Source organism: Mobula birostris, chromosome 6 (genome assembly GCF_030028105.1).
Source record: "Mobula birostris isolate sMobBir1 chromosome 6, sMobBir1.hap1, whole genome shotgun sequence".
NCBI classification, from domain to species: domain Eukaryota; kingdom Metazoa; phylum Chordata; class Chondrichthyes; order Myliobatiformes; family Myliobatidae; genus Mobula; species Mobula birostris.
In genome coordinates this window covers 4,225,756-4,249,333 of record NC_092375.1, presented here as the reverse complement: position 1 = coordinate 4,249,333, position 23,578 = coordinate 4,225,756, and the positions used below count along the sequence as shown (strand labels likewise).

Genomic DNA, 23,578 nt, shown 5'->3' with positions numbered 1-23,578 from the left:
ACACTGATTATTTGTTCATCTGTAAATGAAAATGATTTTAAAATTTATTATGTGTTTTTCCTGCTTCAGGTCAGGGTATTCACAAATGAATCCACAAAAAAGTGGAGGACACACATGTTCAAGACTACCAGGAAACAGTTTGTTAGAACTAGCACAATGCAATACAGAAAGAAAAGCTATCTAATTGCTACAGTAGTAGCAGTACAGGAATCAAATTAATAATTATCATTCAGTAAATGAGCTGATCTGCAAGGTTAGTTCCAGATGACTAGAGTATAAAAGCAAGGCTTAATGCTGAGACTTTATAAAGCACTGGTGAGGCATCACTTGGACTATTGTGAGCAGTTTGGACCCCTGATCTTAAAAAGGATGTACTGAAACTGGAGACGGTTCAAAGGGGATTCATGAAAATAATTCCGGGATCGGCTTGTCATGTGAAGAGTGTTTGAAAGCTCTGGGCCTGTATTCACTGGTATGAATGAAGGGGAGACCTCATTGAAACCTATCAAACGGTGAAAGGCTTTGATAGAGTGGATGTGACTGTAACAAACTCACAGGTTTCATTTACTGTGGACTGTCACTTTAAGAGCACCTAAGTGAGGCAGGATTATGATGTCAGTCACAGACTGAAACCGTTTGCTTCAGCTTTTATATGGAGAGAGAGAAAGAGACTTTTTCAGTCGCAGCAGAGAGAGAGAGAGATAGAGAGAGAGAGAGAGATTAGACAAGCTGCTGGAATCTTGGCTGGTCACTGCAATGGTTTGAAGCTCTTTTAAACCCAAAAGATTGGGTTAAATATCGGCACACGGTGCACAACGAATGTGGGACTGTCACTTCATAAAATCCATAGGAGTGGGTTTTCGGGATATCCTGTGGAGACCACTTATGTGTTAACCCTTGCCTGGGTGTGTTGTGTGGTAGCCACTCGAAGACTATATTCGTGTGACAGGTCGCTTTCGGTGATAATTCATATGTGGATTTGGAGCGATACGACGAGCAAGATCTTCGACGACGGTTCTGTTGTTTACCTGTGGAATTCGAGGTTAGCAGCTTTTCTCTACGTTTCACCCTGGATTACAAATATCCCTCTCCCATCAGTTATTACATGGATGACCAAACTTCCCAACTTCACCATCTCAAGACTCCAAGCCTTGTTCCCCCAAGCTCAACATAATTTGGGACCTATATTTACACATATACACACGTAATACTGTTAACTTCTGGTTAACTTGGTTGAGTTACTATATTATAAGTAGCTACTACTGAAAATAGTGGTTTTAACATTAAAACTTGACTCAGTGTGAAATCTCTTGCTGTTGGGGTTTGTTTCTAAAACATTACGGTTCATAACAGGGACAAAACTCTCTTTCCTTACACCATGACGGTGCCCCTGTTATACCCTTCAAAACCCCTTTCACTGGTACCTGTACCTGCACCCACACCTGCACAATGACCTCACCTTCCCATGAAAAACAGGATTTTCACCATTTTCCACAGGCAAGGCTCTAGACTTGTACTCCCTTAGTTTTCTCAAACTGTTACTGTGAATTGGTTCCCTTGTAAGACCATAAGATATAGGAGCAGAAGTAGGCTATTCAATCATGGGCTGATCCAATTCCTCCAGTCATCCCCACTCCCCATACCCCTTCATTCCCTGGCTAATCAAGAATATATCTATCTCTGCCTTAAATACACCCAATGACTCGGCCTCCAGAGCTGCTCATGTCCACAAATTCCAGAGATTTACCACCCTCTGACTAAAGTAATTTCTCCACATCTCTGTTCTAAATGGACGTCCTTCAATCCTGAAGTTGTGCCCTCTTATCCTGGAGTCCCCTACCATGGGAAATACCTTTGTCATATCTAATCTGTTCAGCCCTTTTAATATTCAGAATGATTCATGAGATCCTCCCTCATTCTCCTGAACTCCAGGGAATACAGCCCAAGAACTGCCAGATGTTCCTCATATGGTAACCCTTTCATTCCTGGAATTATTCTCGTGAATCGTTTCTGAAGTCTCTCCAATGTCAGTATATCCTTTCTAAAATAAGGAGCCCAAAACTGCACACAATACGCCAAGTGTGGTCTCACGAGTGCCTTATAGAGTCTCAATATCACATCTCTGCTCTTATTTTCGATACCTCTAGAAATGAATGCCAACATTGCATTCGCCTTCTTCACAACCGACTCAACTTGGAGGTTAACCTTTAGGGTATCCTGCACAAGGACTCCCAAGGCCCTTTGCATCTCTGCATTCTGAATTCTCTCCCCATCTAAATAATAGTCTGTCCTTTTATTCCTTCCACCAAACTGCATGACTATACACTTTCCAACATTGTATTTCATTTGCCACTTCTTTGCCCATTCCTCTAATCTATCTGAGTCTCCCTGCAGGCTCTCTGTTTCCTCAACACTACCCACTTCAACACCTATCTTTGTATCATAAGCAAATTTAGCCAAGTATGCATTAATCCCATAGTCCATTGTACTTTCTCAAAACAATCCCTTTCCAATCTACCACCATTTTGTCCTTCAGACTTCCATTTTATTTTAGCGTTTACCAAGGAGGAATCCCATTTAACTCCATCGTACACCATCCTGTTGTGTGTGGTCTTTCATTGATTCTATTGTGTTTCTCGCAATAACAGTGAATGCCCACAAGAAGATGACTCTCAGGGTTGTACATGGTGACATATGTACTTTGATGATAAATTTACTTTGAACTTTGACCATTTGTTCCTCTGCATAGATGCTGCCTGAACTGCTGAGTTCCACCAGCATTTTGTATGTGTTACAGCAGGATAGAAGCTGTCCTTGAGCCTTAAACAGGGGATGATAAATTTCAAAGTCATGAGGATATGACTATTTTTGGTGGGGGTGAGTGTAATGCCTAGTCAAGGTTTTAATAATAGGGTCTTTCATATAATGGTTTTCTGTAGAAGCAGTGTGCTGTGCTGGTAGTGTTTGGGTTACCGTTAAAGGTAAGGGATGCTTAGGAATGTTGTGTCATCCAGTCAGGAGGGCGGAACTGGGAGAAGGTTCTAGAGAATGCTGGGGGAGAGGTTTTTGTGATAGTCACTTAGGCAGGTTGAGGTCTTTTATGGCGGGTGATGGAGAGAGAAGGAGTTCGAGAGAACTGGCTGTGGGATTTGATCCAGCGGGAATGTGTGATCCGATGGAGCCCAAGAGAGGAAATTCTACCAGGGCTCGGTAACTATGAGCTGGTGCAGTGAATACCTCAGACACAACGGCTTTTGGAAGATTTAAGCTCCATTCTGTGCACATTTGACTTTAATTATACTGGGCCCTTTTTGTTCTTTAATAACTCTTGGTAGACATAACCATACACTTTCCAACATTGTATTTCACGTGTCACTTCTTTGCCCATTCAGCTAAACTCCTGAAGGCTCTGAGTTTCCTCAACAGTACCTGCTCCTCCAACTATCTTTGTATCATCGGGAGATTTAGCCACAAATCCATTACTTTCTTTCTAATTGTATGCGGTGTACGATGTTATTTCTTGCCAACAGGTAATTGGATGGGGCAGTAAATCGCACAGTATTCACACAAACCAAGGTTGGGGTGGGCAAGGCATCCCACCTCACGGGTTTGGCAGGTCCCAAGTCATATCTACCCTGGACGTGCAGAGTCAGAGAAATGTGCTGAGTCCGGTGGCGGTTAACGAGGGGCGAACGAGCTGCATCTTTAGAAATGCTCGGTAAAGAGGGGTTTCGGGCAGATTATAGTGCTAAGGATGAGGAAGCTGGTTTACAAATAGGGGCAATGTGTAGTGAGGAGAGGATGCTGGTGGGACAACATTGCAGTCAACGGCATAAGTTGTAACGTAAAAGATGGAGAAAATCGAAATGGATGAATACAGAACTAAAGGTGTTGGATTCGAATGCGTGCAGTATATGGAGTAAGGTAGATGAACTTGTACAGTTGCAGACTGGCAGATGAGACATGATGGGTATCACTGAATCATGGCTGGAAGATTATAGCTGGAAGCTTATTGTCCACGGATACACATTGTATCGAAAGGACAGGTAGGTAAGCAGAGGGGGCGGCGTTGCTCTGTTGGTACAAAATGAAGTCAAAGCATTAGAAAGAGGTGACATGGGGTTGAAAGGTGTTGAATCATTGTGGATGACGCTCAGGAACTGCAAGGGTAACAAGATCCTGATGGAAGTTGTATACAGACCCCCAAACAGTAGTCAGGATGTAACCTACAAATTACAAGGGGAGATAGAGAATGCATCCCAAATGGGCAATGTTATAATAGTCATGGGGACTTCGATATGCAGGTAGATTGAGAAAATCAGGTTGGTGTTGGATTACAGGAGGGAGATTTTCTAGAGTGCCTACAAGACGGGTTTTTAGAGCAGCTCATGGTTGAGCCCTCTAGGGGATCAGCTATTCTGGATTGGGTGTTGTGCAATGAACCAGATTGATTAGAGAGTTTCAGGTAAAAGAACCTTTTGGGGAAAGTGTTTATAATGTGATCAAATTCACCCTGAAATTTGAGAAGGGGAAGCTAAAGTCAGATGTATCAGTATTACAGTGGAGTAAAGAGAATTACAGAGGCATGAGAGAGGAGTTGGCCAGAATTGATTGGAAAAGAACACTGGCAGGGATGACGGCAGGGCAGTAATGGCAGGAATTTCTAGGAGCAATTCGGAAGGCACAGGATATGTACATCCCAAAGAGGAAGAAGTATTCTAAAGGAAAGATGAACCAATCGTGGCTAACAAGAGAAGTCAAAGCCAAAGAGAAGACACTTAATTGATCAAAAATGAGTAGGAAGCTAGAGGATTGGAAAGCTTTCAAATACCAACAGAAGGCAGCTAAAAAAGTAATTAAGAAGATAAAGATGGAATAAGAAAATAAGCTAGACAGTGACATTAAAGAGGATACCAAAAGATTTTTCAGATACATAAAGTGTAAAAGAAAGGTGAGAGTGGATATCGGACCGCTAGAAATGATGCTGAGAAATAGTAATGAGGTCAGAAAAATGGTGGATGAACTGAATAAGTATTTAGTATCAGTCTTTACTGTAGAAGACACTAGCAGTATGGTGGAAGATCCAGCTGTCAGGGGGCATGAAGGGTATGAAGTTACCATAACTAGAGAGAAGTTTCTTGGAAAACTGAAAGGTCTGAAGCTGGGTAAGTCACCTGAACCACACGGTGAACACCCCAGAGTTCTGAAAGAGGCGGCTGAAGGCATTAATAATAATCATTCAAAAATCACCAGATTTTGGAATGATTCTGGAAGACTAGAAAATTGCAAATGTCACTCCAATCTTCAAGATGGCAGAATGGCAGAATAAAGAAAACTATAGGCCAATCATCTGAACTCAGTGGTTGGGAAGATACAGGAGTTGATTTTTAAGGATGAGGTCTCAGGGTACGTGGAGGCTCAAGGGAAAATCTTGCCTGACAAATCTGTTGGAATTCTTTTAAGAAATAACAAGCAGGTTGGATGTTGTGTACTTGGATTTTCAGAAGGCCTTTGACAAGATGCCACACATGAGGCTGCTTAACAAGCTACGAGCCCATGGTATGAAAGGAAAGATTCGAGCATGAATAAAGCAATGGCTGATTGGCAGGAGGGAAATAGCGGGAATAAAGTGAGCCCTTTTGGTCTGCCAGATAGTGACTAGTGGCGTTCCACAGGGGTCTGCATTGGGACCAATTCTTTTTACATTCTGTTTCAATGAGATAAACGATGAAATAGATGGCTTTGTTTGAAAGGTTTGCAGACGATATGAAGATATATGGAAGGGCAGGTATTTTTGAGGAAGTAGAGAGGCTGCAGAAGGACAGGCAAATTAGGAGATTGGGCAAAGAAGTGACAGATGGAATACAGTGTTGGGAAGTGTATGGTTTTGCACTTTGGTAGAAGAAGTGAAAGGGTTGACTATTTTCTAAATGGAGAGAAAATACAACAAACTGAGGTGCAAAGGGACTTGGGAGTCCTCGTGCAGGATTCCCTGAAGGTTAATTTGCAGGTTAAGTCAGTGGTGAGGAAGAAAAATGCAATGTTAGCATTCATTTCAAGAGGACTAGAATATAAAAGTAAGGATGTACGTAATGTTGAGACTTTATAAAGCACAGGTGAGGCCTCACTTGTAGCAATGGGAGCAGTTTTGGGCCCCTTATCTTAGAACGGATGTGCTGAAACTGGAGAGGGTTCAAAGGAGATTCACGAAAAGGATTCCGGGATTGAAAGGCTTGTCATATGAAGAGCATTGATGTCTCTGGGCCTGTATTCACGAGAATTCAGAAGAATGAGGGGTCATCTGATAGGAACTGATCCAATGCTGAAAGGCCTTGATCCAGTGGACATGGAGAGGATGTTTCCATGGTGAGAGAGTCTAAGACACAGGCCACTGCCTCAGTGTAGAGGGGAGTCCTTTTAGAACGGAGATGAAAAGGAATTCTTCAGCCAGAGAGTGGTGAATCTGTGGAATTCATTGCCACAGGCAGCTGTGGAGGCCAGGTCATTGTGTATATTTAAGGCAGAGCTTGATAGATTCTTGATTGGTCAGGACATGAAGGGATATGGGGAGAAGGCAGATGATTGGGGCTGACTGGAAAATTGGATCAGCTGTGATGAAATAGCAGAGATTCGATGGGACAAATGGTGAAATCCTACTCTTCTCTCTCAGGGTCTTGTGCTCTTCTATTTAAAGCAGAGGTTGACAGGCTCTTGAGTAGCAAGGGGGCTAATGTAATGGGGAGAAAGCAGGAGAGTGGGGTTGAGAGGGAAAATAAATCGGACATGATGGAATAGCGGAACAGACTCAATTGGCCAAACGCTCTAGTTCTGCTCCTGTGTCTTATATAGTCCAAGCAGCAATTCCTGCTTCTCACATCCCAGCAGGACATTCAGCCCATCAGTTCTGTGCCGTGCCCAACAATAATCCCAGTTCTCTTCCTGATTTCCTCTCAACCACACACCCTCTCGCTCTCCTGATTCTCCAAACCAACCCGGCCCATCTTTGGGATTTGACGGAAATCCTTCGCCCCATCCCAGAGTGTGCCAGCCTGCCCTGTGTCACAGAGGACAACATCGTCCTCCTGCCCTTGTTCTGTCCCATTTCTGACCGACGCAGTTATTATCACCGACGTGAGTCGTGAAATTTGTTAACTTGCATCAGCAGTTCAATGCAATATATAATATAGAAGAGAAAAAAAATCTATACATTACAGTATATATATGTAACCCTCAGTTCAGCTAACGCTTAATCTCGGGGGTGATAGCCCCCGGCCCTGCTAAACTTAAGAAATCTCGTTTGGGTGGATACTGTGCGATGTGTCCCCCGTTATAAATCAGTACCACAAAACAACACACAGTACGCAATATGTGATTAAACGATTGAGCTTTGTAATTCTTAATTTGACTATATGGTGAGTAAAGAAACAAAAAAAAAGAAAAGGACCCATTTTCCTGAAACAGTGTAATGGGCAACGTTGGAGCTCATGGTTTCGTCCACTTGTTCCCATCGACCTCCTCCGAGCGTGGCCGACCCTCGGACCCTCGCTCCTCAGTCCACCTGGTCCGGTGGTCTAGCAACTGTCTCCATTCGCGTCCTCTCTCTTCATCTCTCCCCGAGAAAGGACTGCAAAATCCGGCTCCCAGACCCACGAGAAAGAACAACATCCTACTCATTGGATAGCCCCACATTCCAAAGTCCCGTTATCTCTAGTCATAACCCAAACATTGCTGCGACAGAGAAACCATTACCTTAGCAGTGAAACCTTACAGAGTGTTACATGTTTATTGAATAGATTAAAAATCACAGAAATAACAGAACACTGGGTCAAGTTAATCAATTTCTATTCACAGAGCTTTATTAAACTTAATGTTGCAGTTATACAGGACCCTGGTCAGACCCCACTTGGAGTACTGTGCTCAATTCTGGTTGCCTCACTACAGGAAGGATGTGGAAGCCATAGAAAGGGTGCAGAGGAGATTTACAAGGACGTTGCCTGGATTGGGGAGCGAGCATACCTTATGAAAAGAGGTTGAGGGAACTCGGCTTTTCTCCTTGGGGTGACGGAGAGAGAGAGGTGACTTGATAGAGGTGTACAAGATGATGAGAGGCATTGATCGTGTTGATAGTCAGAGGCTTTTTCCCAGGGCTGAAATGGTTGCCACAAGAGGGCACAGGACACAAGAAGGGCCTGTATTCTGCTATGTTACTAAATTTTTATACTCATTTACCAGTAACAGGCCTTTCAGACAAAATCAGAGATGAATTCTCTCAGGTACACAGCTTTCGCAATGGTGTTCATTTCAGAGCTCCCATGTACCAAGTGGCAGTGTGAAATATGAAATCCAATGACCTCACCATTCCTGTTGAACACAAGGCTACATTGGTCCTCAATGGAGGAGCTGGTAAAATAGATGATGAGATTCTCATCAGTATAACTATCTTTATTGAAGTACTGGATACAATCCCTCCCACCATCCACATCTCCACACTTCATGTTTTCACACTCTGAATGTTGAGAGGCAATGCCCTCTAATATGGCAAGTACTCTCCATTGTTCATTCAGTGGAATTAAGCGACAATCTACCAAATTATTCTTTGCTTTCAGGACAAAACATTTGCCTTGATCTGATATTCTAACATTGCCAATTTTAAAGCCTCTCGGAAAACTCGCGTCTGCATGATTCAACACCATGAAAACGAGACCATGTGCGGTCTTAATAATCCTGAGAAAATTTGCTTGATTGTTACTAACTGAATTAGAACCTTCAATCAGGTACGATAAACCAGAATTAAACACAGCATGCGTGGGGCTCTCATTTATGAATTTCTTGATGTGATCACTAGCTACAACAAAATTTTCAATCACATAGCATGTCTCAGCTTCCTCTCCAGGAGAATATATTGTACCCAGTGCATCAGGACTGTTACGAAGAATTTCAGCACGGTAGTTACAATCCGCAACATCACCCCGACTGCAGAACAAATTCCGTATAAAGTTGATCATTCCCTTCTCCGAATATGGATTCATCTGAGAAAATCAGAGATAGAGAGAGAGAGAGTTATAGTGAATGCGTGAGGGGAAGTTAAAATTTGAGGGTGGGAGAGGGAGCTGAGGGCACTGGGGTGGTAGAGAAAGGGTCAGGAAGAGTCAAATCAATCTGCTTGACTGAAATTGAATTCAAGATTGTTTAATGCCATTTCCAGTAGACCAAGTGTAAAGAGGAACAAAGTAATTGTTACTGCGCTGTAGATTGCCTCTAGCGTATGGGTGGGGGGGTAGAACCCTGGGGGAGGTGTTGGCAATGAGAGGTGGGGAGAGAATAAGATTAATGTCGGATGAGGAGCTGAGGTGACGTAGAGAGGTTGATAGTCCATGTGGACTCAGTGGAGTGAATGGCCTGTTTCCCTCAATGTCACTCATACTCCTCCCTCCTTTTCCAAGACACCCCACAACACATGTCAGCACAGATCCCTTACTGGACACTATCGCTCGCAGAAGGATAATTTCAAGGACATGACAGGGCCTGAACCAGTGTTAGCAGTGGCACAGGAACAGAGTGGTCAGTGTCCAATTCCTGCTGCTGTCGGTAAGGAGTTTGTGGGTCCTGTGGGTTTACTATGGGTGCCCCGCTCTCCTCTCCTCCCACATCCAACGATGTACGGGTTAGTAGGTTAATCGGCCACGTCGGTGCAATTCGGCAGTGCAGGCTCGTTGTGCCTGTGATCATGCTGTATTTCTAAAGACAAATAAAATTAATCTCACCACTTCCTGAGGCGGGACTTGGAACGAGCCAGACTGCATTCTTCTGTAAATTCAGCTTCTCACCCAGGGCCGAGCTCCCGACACACACGAGCAGTCTCTGCTGACGGGCTACATAATCACAGACATTTACAAACATGAGGCTCGGTTGGGCAAAAGCAACCCCAGAGTAAAGCCTCTCTCCAGGCCAATGTCCATCCCACAGCTCACCGAAGCTCCATTCATACATGGGGAAGGTCATTCCAAATCCCTCCTAGGCCCTTTATGGCGCAGATCTGGATTCTATGAAACATTAACCTCCCCACCCCATCCTCGTTCCCCACCACCAATCCCCACCTCCATTCTCTCTCCCGTCGCCAATTCTGCTAACCTCTACCCCAGTTTTGATTTGGGATTCCAGTATTTCTAGATTTACCAGTATTTCCAAGTTGATAAGTCGTACTGCAATGCCGCCAAGAATCCTTGAGCGGGATTCTTAGCTGCCAGTCTTCCGCCGGAAGACCCACCTTCTTCTCCTCGTGATCTTTCAATTTTACGTGCCTCTGACTCACTCCCTCAGGCACCGTAGAGCCCAAGGGAGAGCTGGGTTGTGTGCTACGCCAAGGGTTCGGCAGAAAAGCACAAACTCTCGGAAATTCTCAGCAGGTGTCAGTGGAGAAGGAACCGCAACTCAGGTTGATGTCCCTTCGTTCCAGAAAATTCTGTCTGGCGGCATCATACACAGCCACTCTACACACACCTACAGTAAATGTGTCATAGGAACATTGAAAACCTGCAACACAATACAGGCCCTTCGGCCCACAAAGCTGTGCCGAGCATGTCCTTACCTTAGAAATTACCTAGTGTTACCCATCTCCCTCTATTTTACTAAGCTCCATGTACCTATCCAGGAGTCTATTAAAAGACCCTATCGTATTTGCCTCCACCACCATTGCCGGCAGCCCATTCCACGCACTCACCACTCTCTGATTAAAAAACTTACCCCTGACATCTCCTCTGTACCCACTTGCAAGTACTTTAAAACTGTGCCCTCTCATGCTAGCCATGTCCTTTAGGATCAATTTTTAAATATTCTTAATTGTACGCAAGTCTCTGAATAATCTTGCTCCTGTGTATGTTTTGAAGTGCCTATCCCCTTACATCCCTAATTGTAACCTTAGATCTGTGAATACTGGTTTACTTCGTGTTTCGAGTGCCGAGTATGTAAGAATTGGTGATGCGTTCTTTTGCTCTGATGCAACAAAAATCTGGAATATTCTACAGACGGAAATACACTAGGCTGGTACTGTGGAACATTTCAAAACATTTCTAAAAACCTACTTTGTAAATTTGGCCTACTTATAGGATTACTTAATGCCTGTTGATGTGAATTATGTTTCTATAATTTGGTATACAGGTATTTAATTACATTTTAATCTATATAACGTGCGTCTTCTCTTACACTTTTTCATTGCGTCTCATATTTTTATGACAATATTGATTTATCTTTGCAATTCACATATGTAAAGCAATTAGAGCCTGTATATTAATGTATGAATGGTGCAAAATGATAATTGTATTTAATAATCTCCACACACTCTACACACACAATTGTTATACAGTATTTTATAACCTCCACACAGACTCCACACATGATCATTATTTTAATAATCTCCACACAAACACAATTGTTATTTTTAATCATCTCCACACACAAAGGAGGAGGAGCTTAGGAGAATTAACGGCACCTCCTTTGCTTGCAACTTCGGAATCAACTCTATTTCCATCTTTAATATCTCTATTTTTCCCTTTCAGGGTTCTTTTGAAGACTCTGACCTGGAGTTGCACAAGAAATTTTTTGTTTGCTGTGGTAATGGTGCATCTAAAATCCATGGATAGTGTGTTTTCTGTTCCTTAAGGATCAATTTTTGTTCTTATTTCACTCTCAACACTTCCATTAGGTCAAATTTAATCAAAAACACAAGGGGAATTACCAGTGAATTACAGCTTGGCAGACAACATACATCTGAATTTACCTATTATGCCAGATAACCTTGAGGCTCTGAACTGTCTGGTCTGGTGTCTTGCTAGCATTACAGATGAAATGTAATCATATGCATATTGAGTAATTTAAACAGGTAGATGAACAGGAGTATGCAGAGAGATGTTGTGGGTGTACATTGATGGAACAAACAGAATTAATAGTTTAGCACAGACTAGATGTGCCTGTTTCTCTGGTGTAGTGATATGTGTGTGTGTATTCCCCCACCATATTAAAGGTGTGTCATATTAAATCATTACTGTGTAGCCAATTGGTTTTAGAAGTCAGATAATCAGTTGAATGGAGATCTATTTTTGGAGACCCGTATGCAGTCAAGGTGTTTCAATTGATTGTAGTAAAAATACACCTGTATCTGGAAGATCCAACTGCTGGTGAGTCAGTATCCTGGCAAAAACTACACCATGAATACAAAAGAAAATTCTAAGCAACTCCACGAAAGGGTTATTGAAATGCACAAGTCAGGAGATGCACTCAAAAAAACTTTCAGTGGCACTGAATATCCCTTGGAGTACAGTTAAGTCAAACATCAAGAAATGGAAAGAATATGGAACAGCTATAGATCTGCCCAGGAGCAGGCGGATCCCAAAAGCTAAGTGATCGTGTAAGAAGGGGACTAGTGAGGGAGGCCACCAAGAGAGCTATGACAACTCTGGAGGAGTTACAAGCTTCACTGGCTGAGACGGGACAGACTGCGTATACAACAACCGTTGCCCAGGTGCTTCACCAGTTGCAGCTGTACGGGAGAGCGGCAAAAAGAAAGTCATTATTGAAAAAAACTTACATGAAATCTTAGCTAGAGTTTGCCAGAAACTGTGTGGGAGACTCTGAAGTCAGCTGGAAGAAGGTTCTGTGGTCTGATGAAACCAAAATTGAGCTTTAGGCCATCAAACTAAACACTATGTTTGACATAAATCAAACACTGCACATCATCAAAACCACACCATCCGTACCGTGAAGCATCATGGTGGCCACATCATGCTGTGGGGATGCTTCACTGTAGCAGGCCCTGGAAGGCTGGTGAAGGTAGAGGGTAAAATGAATGCAGCAAAATACAGGGAAACCCTGGAGGAAAAGCTGATGTAGTCTGCAAGAGAACTGCGACTTGGGAGAAGATTTGTTTTCCAGCAAGACAATGGCCCCAAGCATGAAGCCACAGCTACACAGGAATGGCTTTAAAACAACAAAGCTATTGTCCTGGAGTGGCCAAGTCAAAGTCCTGACCTCAATCCAACTGAGAACTTGTGACTGGACTTGACAAGGGCTGTTCACTCACAATCCCCATGCAATCTGACAGAGCTTGAGCAGTTTTGTGAAGAAGAATGGGGAAAAATTGCAGTGTCCAGAAGTGCAAAGCTGGTAGAGACCTATCCATACAGATCAAGGCTGGAATTGCGCCAAAGGTGCATCTACTAAATACTGACTTGAAGAGGTGAATATTTGTGCAATCAATTATGTTGTGTTTTATATTTGGAATTAATTTAGATCACTTTGTAGAGAGAGACTTGTTTGCACTTCGACATGAAAGAGTCTATTTCTTCAGCGGTTTGAAAGGGGTACGACTGCGCAAGTGCATAGAAGTCGGCCAGTGAGAACAGCGGGAAGAGTTTAAAAAGAAGACAGCTTTACAGAGTGGACGCCAGAGGAGCAGGTGTCGGAGTAGAGGGAGACAGAGTGGGAGGGCTTTGGCTCAACAGAGCTTCGGTGATAACGGGTCGAGGCGAGTTAGGTTATACAGACAGGAAGTGTGAGACCAGTGTTCTGTGCTCAGTGTCAGATGTGGGAGGTCCTGGAGACTCCCAGCCTCCCGGACGGCCACATCTGCACCTGCTGCAGCTCCTTAGGGACTGGGTTAGGGAAATGGAGATGCAGCTCGATGACCTTCGTCTGGTCAGGGAGAGCGAGGAGGTGATAGGTAGGAGCCATAGGCAGGTAGTCACACCGGGGCCTGGGGAGATAGACAAATGGGTAACAATCAGGAGAGGGAAGGGCAGGAGTCAGAGGCTAGAGAGTACCCCTGTGGCTGTACCCCTTAACAATAAGTATTCCTGTTTGAGTACTGTTGGGGGGGGGGGGACACCCTACCTGGGGGAAGCAACAGTGGCCGTGCCTCTGGCACAGAGTCTGGCCCTGTGGCTCAGAAGGGTAGGGAAAGGAAGAGGAAGGCAGTAGTGATAGGGGGCTCTATAGTTAGGGGGTCAGACAGGTGGTTCTGTGGACGCAGGAAAGAAACACGGATGGTAGTTTGCCTCCCAGGTGCCAGGGTCCGGGATGCTTCAGATGGATTCCAAGATATCCTGCAGTGGGAGGGAGAACAGCCAGAGGTCGTAGTACATTTCGGTACCAATGACATTGGCAGGAAAATGGAGGAGGTCCTGAAAACAGACTACAGGGAGTTAGGGGGGAAGTTGAGAAGCAGGACCACAAAGGTAGTAATCTCAGCATTACTGCCTGTGCCACGTGACAGTGAGTATAGGAATAGAATGAGGTGGAGGATAAATGCGTGGCTGAAGGATTGGAAGAGGGGGCAGGGGTTCAGATTTCTGGATCATTGGGACCTCTTTTGGGGCAGGTGTGACTTGTACAAAAAAGGACAGGTTGCACTTGAATCCGAGGGGGACCAATATCCTGGCAGGGAGGTTTGCTAAGGCTACTGGGGAGAGTTTAAACTAGAATGGCTGGGGGGTGGGAACTGTACTGAAGTGATGGAGGAAAGGGAGGCTGGCTCACAATTAGAGAAAGTTTGGAGACAGTGCGAAAGGGAGGATAGACAGGTGATAGCGAAGGGATGCGCTCAGTCCGATGGTTTGGGACGTGTCTATTTTAATATGAGGAGTATCATGAATAAAGTGGATGAGCTTAGAGCGTGGATCAGTACTTGGAGCTGCAACGTTGTGGCCATTACAGAGACTTGGATGGCTCAGGGGCAGGAATGGTTACTTCAAGTGCCGGGCTTTAGATGTTTCAGAAAGGACAGGGAAGAAGGGAAAAAAGGTGGGGGTGTGGCACTGCTGATCAGAGATAGTGTCACGGCTGCAGAAGAGGAGGAAGTCATGCAGGGATTATCTACGGAGTCTTTGTGGGTGGAGGTTAGGAATAGGAGGGGGTCAATGACTACTGGGTGTTTTTTATAGACGACCCAATAGTAACAGGGAGATTGGGGAGCAAATAGAGAGATAGATTCTGAAAAAACATAATAATAACAGGGTTGTTGTGGTGGGAGACTTCAATTTCCCAAATATTGATTGGCATCTCCCTAGAGCGAGGGGTTTAGATTGGGTGGAGTTTGTTAGGTGTGTAAAGGAAGGTTTCCTGACACAATATGTAGAGAAGCCTACAAGAGGAGAGGCTGTACTTGATCTGGTATTGGGAAATGAACCTGGTCAGGTGTCAGGTCTCTGAGTGGGAAAGCATTTTGGAGACAGTGATCACAATTCTATTTCCTTTACCGTAGCATTGGAGAGGGATAGGAACAGACAAGTTAGGAAAGTGTTTCATTGGAGTAAGGGGAAATATGAAGCCATCAGGCAGGAACTTGGAAGCATAAATTGAAAACAGATGTTCTCAGGGAAACTTACGGAAGAAATGTGGCAAATGTTCAGGGGATATTTGAGTGGGGTTCTGCGTAGAAACGTTCCAATGAGACAGGGAAAAGATGGTAGAGTACAGGAACCATGGTGTACAAAGGCTGTTGTAAATTTAGTCAAGAAGAAAAGAAGAGCTTACAAATGGTTCAAAAAACTAGGTGATGATAGAGATTTAGAAGATTGTAAGGCTAGCAAGAAGGTGAAAGCATGGTAAAATAAAAAGGTTTTGAGCCGGTGTTTAATAAAGGTTCATTATCCGAGGGGTCCATAGACCCCAGGTTGGAACCCCTGCCTTATAGTTTTAGCTATTCAATTCCACAGTTTAGGAGCACAGTCCAGAAAAGCTGAGCTGCCAATTATTTTTTGAGGGACCGGTGGAAGAAGACCTGAGAACTCAAGCAGGATTATAAAGCAGAAACGGTTCTGTAATGTACTCCCATCCCTGACCATTGAGAACTTTAAAATCAATTCTGAAAGGTACAGGAATCCAACGCAGTGTAGTTAGGACAAGGGTGATATGTTTCCTCATTCTGGTTTTGGTTAAAATTCCAGCATAAGACCATAAAACATAGGAGCAGAATTAGGCCATTTGGCCCATCAAGTCTGCTCCACCATTCAATCATGGCTGATCCATTGTTCCTCTCCTCAGCCCCACCCCCCAGCCTTCTCCCTGTAACCTTTGATGCTGTGTCCAATCAAGAACCTATCAATCTCTGCCTTAAATACAGCCAACGGACTGGCCTCCACAGCTGCATATGACAAAAATTCCACAAATTCACCATCCTCTGGTGAAAGAAATTTCTCCACATCTCTGATTTGAATGGACGCCCCTCTATCCTGAGGCTGTGCCCTCTTGTCCTAGACGCTCTGACCATGGGAAACATCCTTTCCATGTCTACTCTGTCTGGGTCTTTCAACATTTGAAACGTTAGCGGCAGCATTCTGAATGAGGTGAATTTGCTTTGGAAGCCCAGTAGAAAGAGTATTGCACTGGGATTTATCTCCTGGATCAAACTGATCTATCAAGCCCCGATGGCTGCGGTTATAACTAACAATCAAAAATCTCCTTATTTTAGACTATATAGAGGAACCTGTCAGGGTTGTCCTCTTAGTCCTTTATTATTTAATTTGGTTTTAGAACCACTTGCTATCGCTGTTAGGGATTCCAACTCTGTTCAGGGTGTTAAGAGAGGAGATAAAGTACATCAGGTTTCGTTGTACGCAGATGATTTATTAGACCCTAAGAAATCTATCCCTTCTATGTTATCCATATTTACTGAATTTAGTGCCTTCTCTGGATAGAAGTTAAATTTACATAAAAGTGAATTTTTCCTATTAATAAATATTCAGATCAATATGATCTAATACCTTTTATTATTGCTAAAAATTATTTTACCTATCTTGGTATTAAAATTACAAAAAATTTTCAAGATTTATATAAATATAATTTTCTTCCTTTAAATGAATATACACAATAAACGCTTTCCAAATGGTTGCCTATGACGTTGTCGCTAATTGGTCCAATAAATGCTATAAAAGTGACAATTTTACCAAAATTCTTATACACGTTTCAAGCTGTTCCATCTTTTGTTCCCAAAATGTTTTTTGATAGAATAGATTCTATGATCTTATCATATATCTGGAATAATTAAAGTTCCAGAGTGAGTAAACCTTCATTGCAAAAATTAAAAGAAGATGGTGGCTTGGTCTTACCAAGTTTTAGACTCTGTTACTGGGCAATGAATATTTGTTATATTACTTTCTGGATTAACTGTATAGATAACCAGGTCTGTCTTTCATGGTTGGACTTGGAGGAGAACTCGGTAAAGGAGTTCTCTTTGGCTTCCTTGCTGGGAGCTCCTCTTCCCTTTTTGTTTTCTAAGATTGGTAGACAAGATCTTAGTCCCATTGTTAGACATACATTAAAATTTTGGTTTCAGTTTCGCAGATCTTTTGACTTAAATAACTTTGTTCTTTCTAGTAATATCCACTTTAATTATTTTTTTAAACCATCAATTTTAGACAAGGCCTTTTTAACATGGAAAACTAAGGGAATAATAACTTTTCTAGATCTGTTTTTAGAGGATTGTTTGATGTCTTTTTCTCAGCTAATGGACAAATATGATTTATCTAATGCACAATTTCTTAGGTATTTACAAGTTAGGAATTTTTTACATAATTTGTTACTGAATTACCCATTTGCTCATTTACCAGATATGAAAGATGTTATCTTTCAGCTTAAACCATTGCAAAAAGGATTGATAGCCATCATATGTAAACCACTATTGAATTTACGAATGATGTCTAATGTTAAGGTTAAACGTGCTTGGGAATTGGAACTTCAAGAACCATTTGCAGATAATCAATGGAATAAAATTTGTAATTTAGTTAATAACACATCTATCTGTGCCCGTCATTCCTTGATTCAGTTCAAGGTAGTGCACAGGGCGCATATGTCAAAAGATAAACTAGCACATTTTTTTCTAATATAAATCCTACTTGTGATAGATGTAACACTGAGGTGGCCACTTTAATGCATATGTTTTGGTCCTGCATAAAGTTAAATAACTTTTGGAGAGAGGTTTTTAGAACGTTATTAGAAGTCATAACTCTGGACCTACAACCTAATTCACTTACAGCAATCTTTAGGGTTATTTCAACGGAAGCAGGAAATGCTCCTGCTTCCACTCAACGCATGATAGCTTTCTCAACTTTATTGGCCAGGAGAGCTATTCTATTGTACTGGAAGGATCTCAATCCACCTATTGTATCTTTTTGGCTCTCCTCCATTATGTCTTGTTTAAGTCTGGAGAAAATTAGAAGTTGGTCGTTTGATACATCTTTTAAATTTGAGCAAACTTGGCGACCTTTTATTCAATATTTTCATATGATCTAATTTTTGTTACTTTAAAAGTTAATTATTCTTTTTTCTCTGCCAACTTTTAGATATGACCAGAAGGATCTTCCCTTTCTTTTTAACTGTATCCTCAAAATGGACTGCCCAGTCCCCCTCTTTTTTTTGTTTTAGGTTAGTTTAGTGGGGTTTTTTCCCCCAATAATAGAAAATTTTGAATCCTTTTTTTATGAACTGTTAAGAGGAGAGGTGGTTCTCTTTTCTCTTTAGATTAGCTTAATACGATACATGATTCTGACAGTGTCCACTCCTTTCTCTGCTGTTCCCAATTTATGCTTTTATGGTTTAAAAAATAAGGAAAACCCCTACACAAAGAGCAAGAACTCACCGCATTTGGTGGTGCTGCGCCTGTCTCCCGCTGCCGTCAATGCCCCTGACACTTTCCGCGCCTGTGCACTGGCTACTTGTGATGTCACGAGTCCATTTTATAAAATCGCGGAGTCATTCATTCAGAGCCTGCAGACGCAGGAAATTCAGAGCAACACACACACAATGCCGGAGGAACAGAAACTGTCAACATTTTGGGCCGAGTTTTGGCATTGGTCACACTGCACTTCATAGCTTACAGTTCAAGATAAATATATTATCTAAGTACATATATAAGACCATAAGACATAGGAGCAGAATTAGGCCGTTTGGCCCATTTTGTCATGGCTGATCCATTTTTCCTTTCAGCCCAACCTCCTGCCTTCCTCCACCTAACCCCATATCCCTTCATGCCCTGACCAATCAAGAACTTAACAATCTCTGCCTTAAAGACACATAAAGACTTGGCCTCCACAGCAGTTTATGGCAAAGAATTTCATAGATTCACCACTGTCTGGCTAAAGAAATTCCACGTCATCTCCGCTTTAAAGAGGATACCCCTGTATTCTGACACTATGTCCTCTGGTCCTACACTTTCCCACCATAGGAAATATCCTCTCCACATCCATTCTCTCAAGGCCTTTCAACGTTCTATAGGTTTCAATGAAGTCATCACTCATTCTTCTGAATTCTAGTGAATACAGGTCCAGAGCCAGGAAACGCTCTTCAAATGACAAGCCATTCAAACCTGGAATCATTTTCGTGAACTTCCTTTGAACCCTCTTCAGTTCCAGCACATCCTTGCTAAGATAAAGGGCCCAAAACTGCTCATAATACTACAAGTGAGGCCTCGCCTGTACTTTATAATCCACCAAGATGCAGCACAGAGCGTCATAGGAAGACATTCCCGCCTGTGGCCATCAAACTTTACAACTCCTCCCTTGGCGGGTCAGACACCCTGAGCCAATAGGCTGGTCCTGGACTTATTTCATAATTTACTGGCATAATTTACATATTACTATTTAACTATTTATGGTTCTATTACTATTTATTATTTATGGTGCAACTGTAACAAAAACCAATTTCCCCCAGGATCAATAAATTATGACTATGACTATAAATTTTCAACATTACATCCTTGCTTTTATATTCTAGTCTGCCTGAAATGAATGCTGAGATTGAATTTGCCTTCCTCACCACAGACTCAACCTGCAAATTAATCTTTAGGGAATACTGCATAAAGTCTCCCACGTCCCTTTACACCTCAGATTTATTTTTGTATTTTCTCTCCATATAAAAATAATCTATCCGTTCATTTCTTCTACAAAGTGCCTGACCACACTCTTCCTGACACTATATTCCATCTGCCACTTCCTTACCCATTCTCCTAATCTAAATTATTCTGTAGCCTCTTTATTTCCTCAAAACTATCTGCCCTTTCACCTATCTTCAATTGTCTGCAAATTTTTCAACAAAACCATCAATTCCATCATCCAGATCATTGACATATAACATATAAAATAATCAGTCACAGCACAGACCCCTATAGAACACCATTCATCACTGACAGCCAACCAGAAGAGGTTCCCTTTAATCCCACTCTTTGCCTCCTGACAATCAGCCACTGGTTTATCCATGCTGGAATCTTTCCTGTCATATCGTGGGCTCGTAGCTTGTTAAGCAGCCCCATGTGTGGCACCTTGTCAAAGGCCTTCTGAAAATCCAAGTACACAACATCAACCAATTCTCGTTTGTCCATCCTGCTTGTTATTTCTTCAAAGAATTCCAACAGATTTGTCAGGCAAGATTTCCCCTTGAGGAAACCATGTTGATTACAGCCTATTTTATCATGTATCTCCAAGTGCCCTGAAACCTTATCATTAATAATCGACTCCAACATCTTTCCAACCACTGAGGTCAGACTAACTGAAAAATAATTTCCTTTCTTCTGTCTCTCTCCCTTCTTGAACAGTGGAGTGACATTTGCAATTTTGCTGTCTTCTGGAGTTTGAAAGATCATTACTAATGACTTTACAATCTCTTCAGACACCTCTTTCAGAATCCTGGGGTGTATACAATCTTGTCCAGGTGATTTATCTACCTACAAACCTTTCAGATTCCAAAGGACCTTCTCCCTAGTTATGGAAACTTCACACACATGATGCCCACTGACTCCTGGACCTTCTACCACACTGCCTGTGTCTTCCACAGTGAAGACTGATGCATTCCCTGGATCCTGGATCCTTCTCCTGATCCTCCTCTAGACCTTCTCCAACACCAGCACATGATCACCATATTCCAAGTGACTGTGAGGCGAAGCACAGCCCCAATGCCATATTCAATTTGCTGATGACACCGGTGTTAATGGACAAATCAAAGTTGGTGATGATTCAGCACGTAGGTCAGAGACTGAAAATCTGTCTGAGTGTTGTAATAATAACAACCTCTTACTCCATGTCAACAAGACCAAGGAAATGATTCAGAAGGAGGAAACCAGAGGTCCGTAAGCCAGTCCTCGTCGGAGGATTAGAGTTGGAGAAATTTAACAACTTTAAATTTTGAGGTGTTATTATTGTTGAGGCCTTGTCCTGGACCCAGAACGTCAGTGCAATTACAAAGAAAGCACGGTAGCACCTCTAATTGCTTAGGAGTTTGCAAAGATTTGGCACGACATCTAAAACTTTTGATGAATTTCTATAGATATAGTGGATATGGCCCAGTCCAACATGGGTAAAGTCTTCCCACCATTGAGCACGTCTACACTGAGCACTGTCACAGCATCCATTATCAGGGACCCCACCACCCAGGTCATGGTCTCTTCTCACTGCTGCCATCAGGAAGAAGCTACAGGAGCCTCAGGACTCACACCACCAGGTTCAGGAACAGTTGTTACCCCTCAACCCCCCAACCATTGGGCAACATCACTTGCTCCACCACTGAACTCCTCCCACAACCTGTGCACTCACTGTCAAGGACTCTTCATATCATGTTCTCCGTGTTTATTGTTTATTTATTTATTTATGATTTTTCTTTTTCTCTCAGCTCAAGCTGGTAAAATCTGACATACAGGCATAGCCAAGCAGACTCATTTCTCAATTGCAAGGAACTTTTCGACAATGCTAGTGGAGTTTAGTATTGTGGCTTTCTGGAGGCTTACATAAATACTGCTGTGTAGACCTAATTGTTTAATGGTATTCTGTTGTAACTTTGGGATGATACCAGTTGTAAGTGTTACTATTGGGACAATGTATACCCTGTCCATGTTCCATAGTCTTTCAGTTTCCTCTTTTAATTCAGCATGTTCCTGGTGTTTTTCACTTACCGATTTCTGGATGTTATCGTGTTTGGAATGGAGATATCTATTAATTGAATTGAATTGACTTTATTATTTACATCCTTCTGTTACGTACCTCAAGGAGATCTTGTGACTTTCTCGTGAGAATGATGTAATGGTCTTTTGGAGGTCACCTGATGTAATTTTCCCACCGATGTGAGGTCACGTGATGACATGTTCACCCCGGGTATATAAGGGAAGACCCCTGGTGATGCAGATAGTTTTCCAGCTAGAACGTTAGTCAGTGTCTCCGTTCCATTGCGTATTTGTTTTATGACGCAGTTTCATTTTTAAAACAGAGTGTTACATTTTATTGTAAGGTACAATAGTGCTGGATTGGCAGTTTACCCATTTCTGCCAGATTTGTTTATGTACCTTTTCAGTAGTATTGGAAAGTGAAGACTTTATTGAAGTACCGGATATGAAGGATTAAGAGAAGTCGTTAATGTTCAGCAGTTTAATAAATGATCGACCTTATTGAGTCTTCATTAAAGAAGTAGTGACCTGCATCGAAGATAACTCCTGCTAAAGGGGCAAGGTAGTCATGCAGGATTTGCTCACCAGAAGAAAGGTGAGTTGTTTTAAGCTGTTTATTTCCTTCATCATGAATCCTTTTGGACAGAACCAGCAGGAAAGTCATGTCTATGAAGAAATCCTTCTCCAGAGAAGTCTCTCCCAATTGAATGTATAAATCTGTTGGAACTTTCGAATTTACCATTTCAAGAACTGTGTTTGACTTTACCGCTTTAAGAACTGTTTTCGCATTTATCACTTTAAGAACCAGTACCGAGTGGCGACTTGTTGAATGGCCGCATTAAGGTTTTCATTTGTTTTTCTTATTGCTTATCCATGATTAATAAATGTTTGGTTGTTTTTATATAACCTGACTCAATTGATATTCATTGTTGCCGGTAACCTAACACTTCACATACATGAGGAGTAAAAACCTTTACCTTACGTCTCTGTTTAAATGTGCAATGTGCAATTTATAGTCATTTATAATAAATTGTATGTACAATAGGACATTCAATATAACATAGAAATACAGTTGTGTCAGCATGAATCAATCATTCTGACGGTCCGGTGGAAGAAGCTGTCCCAGAGCCTGTTGGTCCTGGCTTTTATGCTGCGGTACCATTTCCCAGATGGTAGCAGCTGGAACAGTTTGTGGTTGGGGTGATTCGGGTCCCCAGTGATCCTTCAGGCCCTTTTTACACACCTGTCTTTGTAAATACCCTGAATAATGCCCTATCTGTAATAAAAGATCAGTCATAATATAATCCCAAAGTCACTACACAATATTATTTCTTTTTGTATTAGCACAGTTCATTATCTTTTGCACACTGGTTATTTGTTCATCTGTAAATGAAAATGATTTTAAAATTTATTATGTGTTTTTCCTGCTTCAGGTCAAGGTATTCACAAATGAATCCACAAAAAAGTGGAGGACACACATGTTCAAGACTACCAGGAAACAGTTTGTTAGAACTAGCACAATGCAATACAGAAAGAAAAGCTATCTAATTGCTACAGTAGTAGCAGTACAGGAATCAAATTAATATGAAAATAATTCCGGGATCGGCTTGTCATGTGAAGAATGTTTGAAAGCTCTGGGCCTGTATTCACTGGTATGAATGG

General features: G+C 42.2%; 1 long non-coding RNA gene across 1 annotated transcript; it reads right to left on the bottom strand.

Annotated features, from left to right (window-relative positions):
• Nucleotides 1–7,874: 7,874 nt before the first annotated feature.
• On the bottom strand, nucleotides 7,875–18,683 carry LOC140199714 (uncharacterized). The gene is made up of 3 exons (XR_011886469.1): nucleotides 18,629–18,683; nucleotides 9,765–9,872; nucleotides 7,875–9,029 (listed from the first exon to the last, which is right to left on the bottom strand). It is a non-coding gene; the product is annotated as an uncharacterized lncRNA (long non-coding RNA).
• Between the last annotated feature and the right edge of the window lie 4,895 nt (nucleotides 18,684–23,578).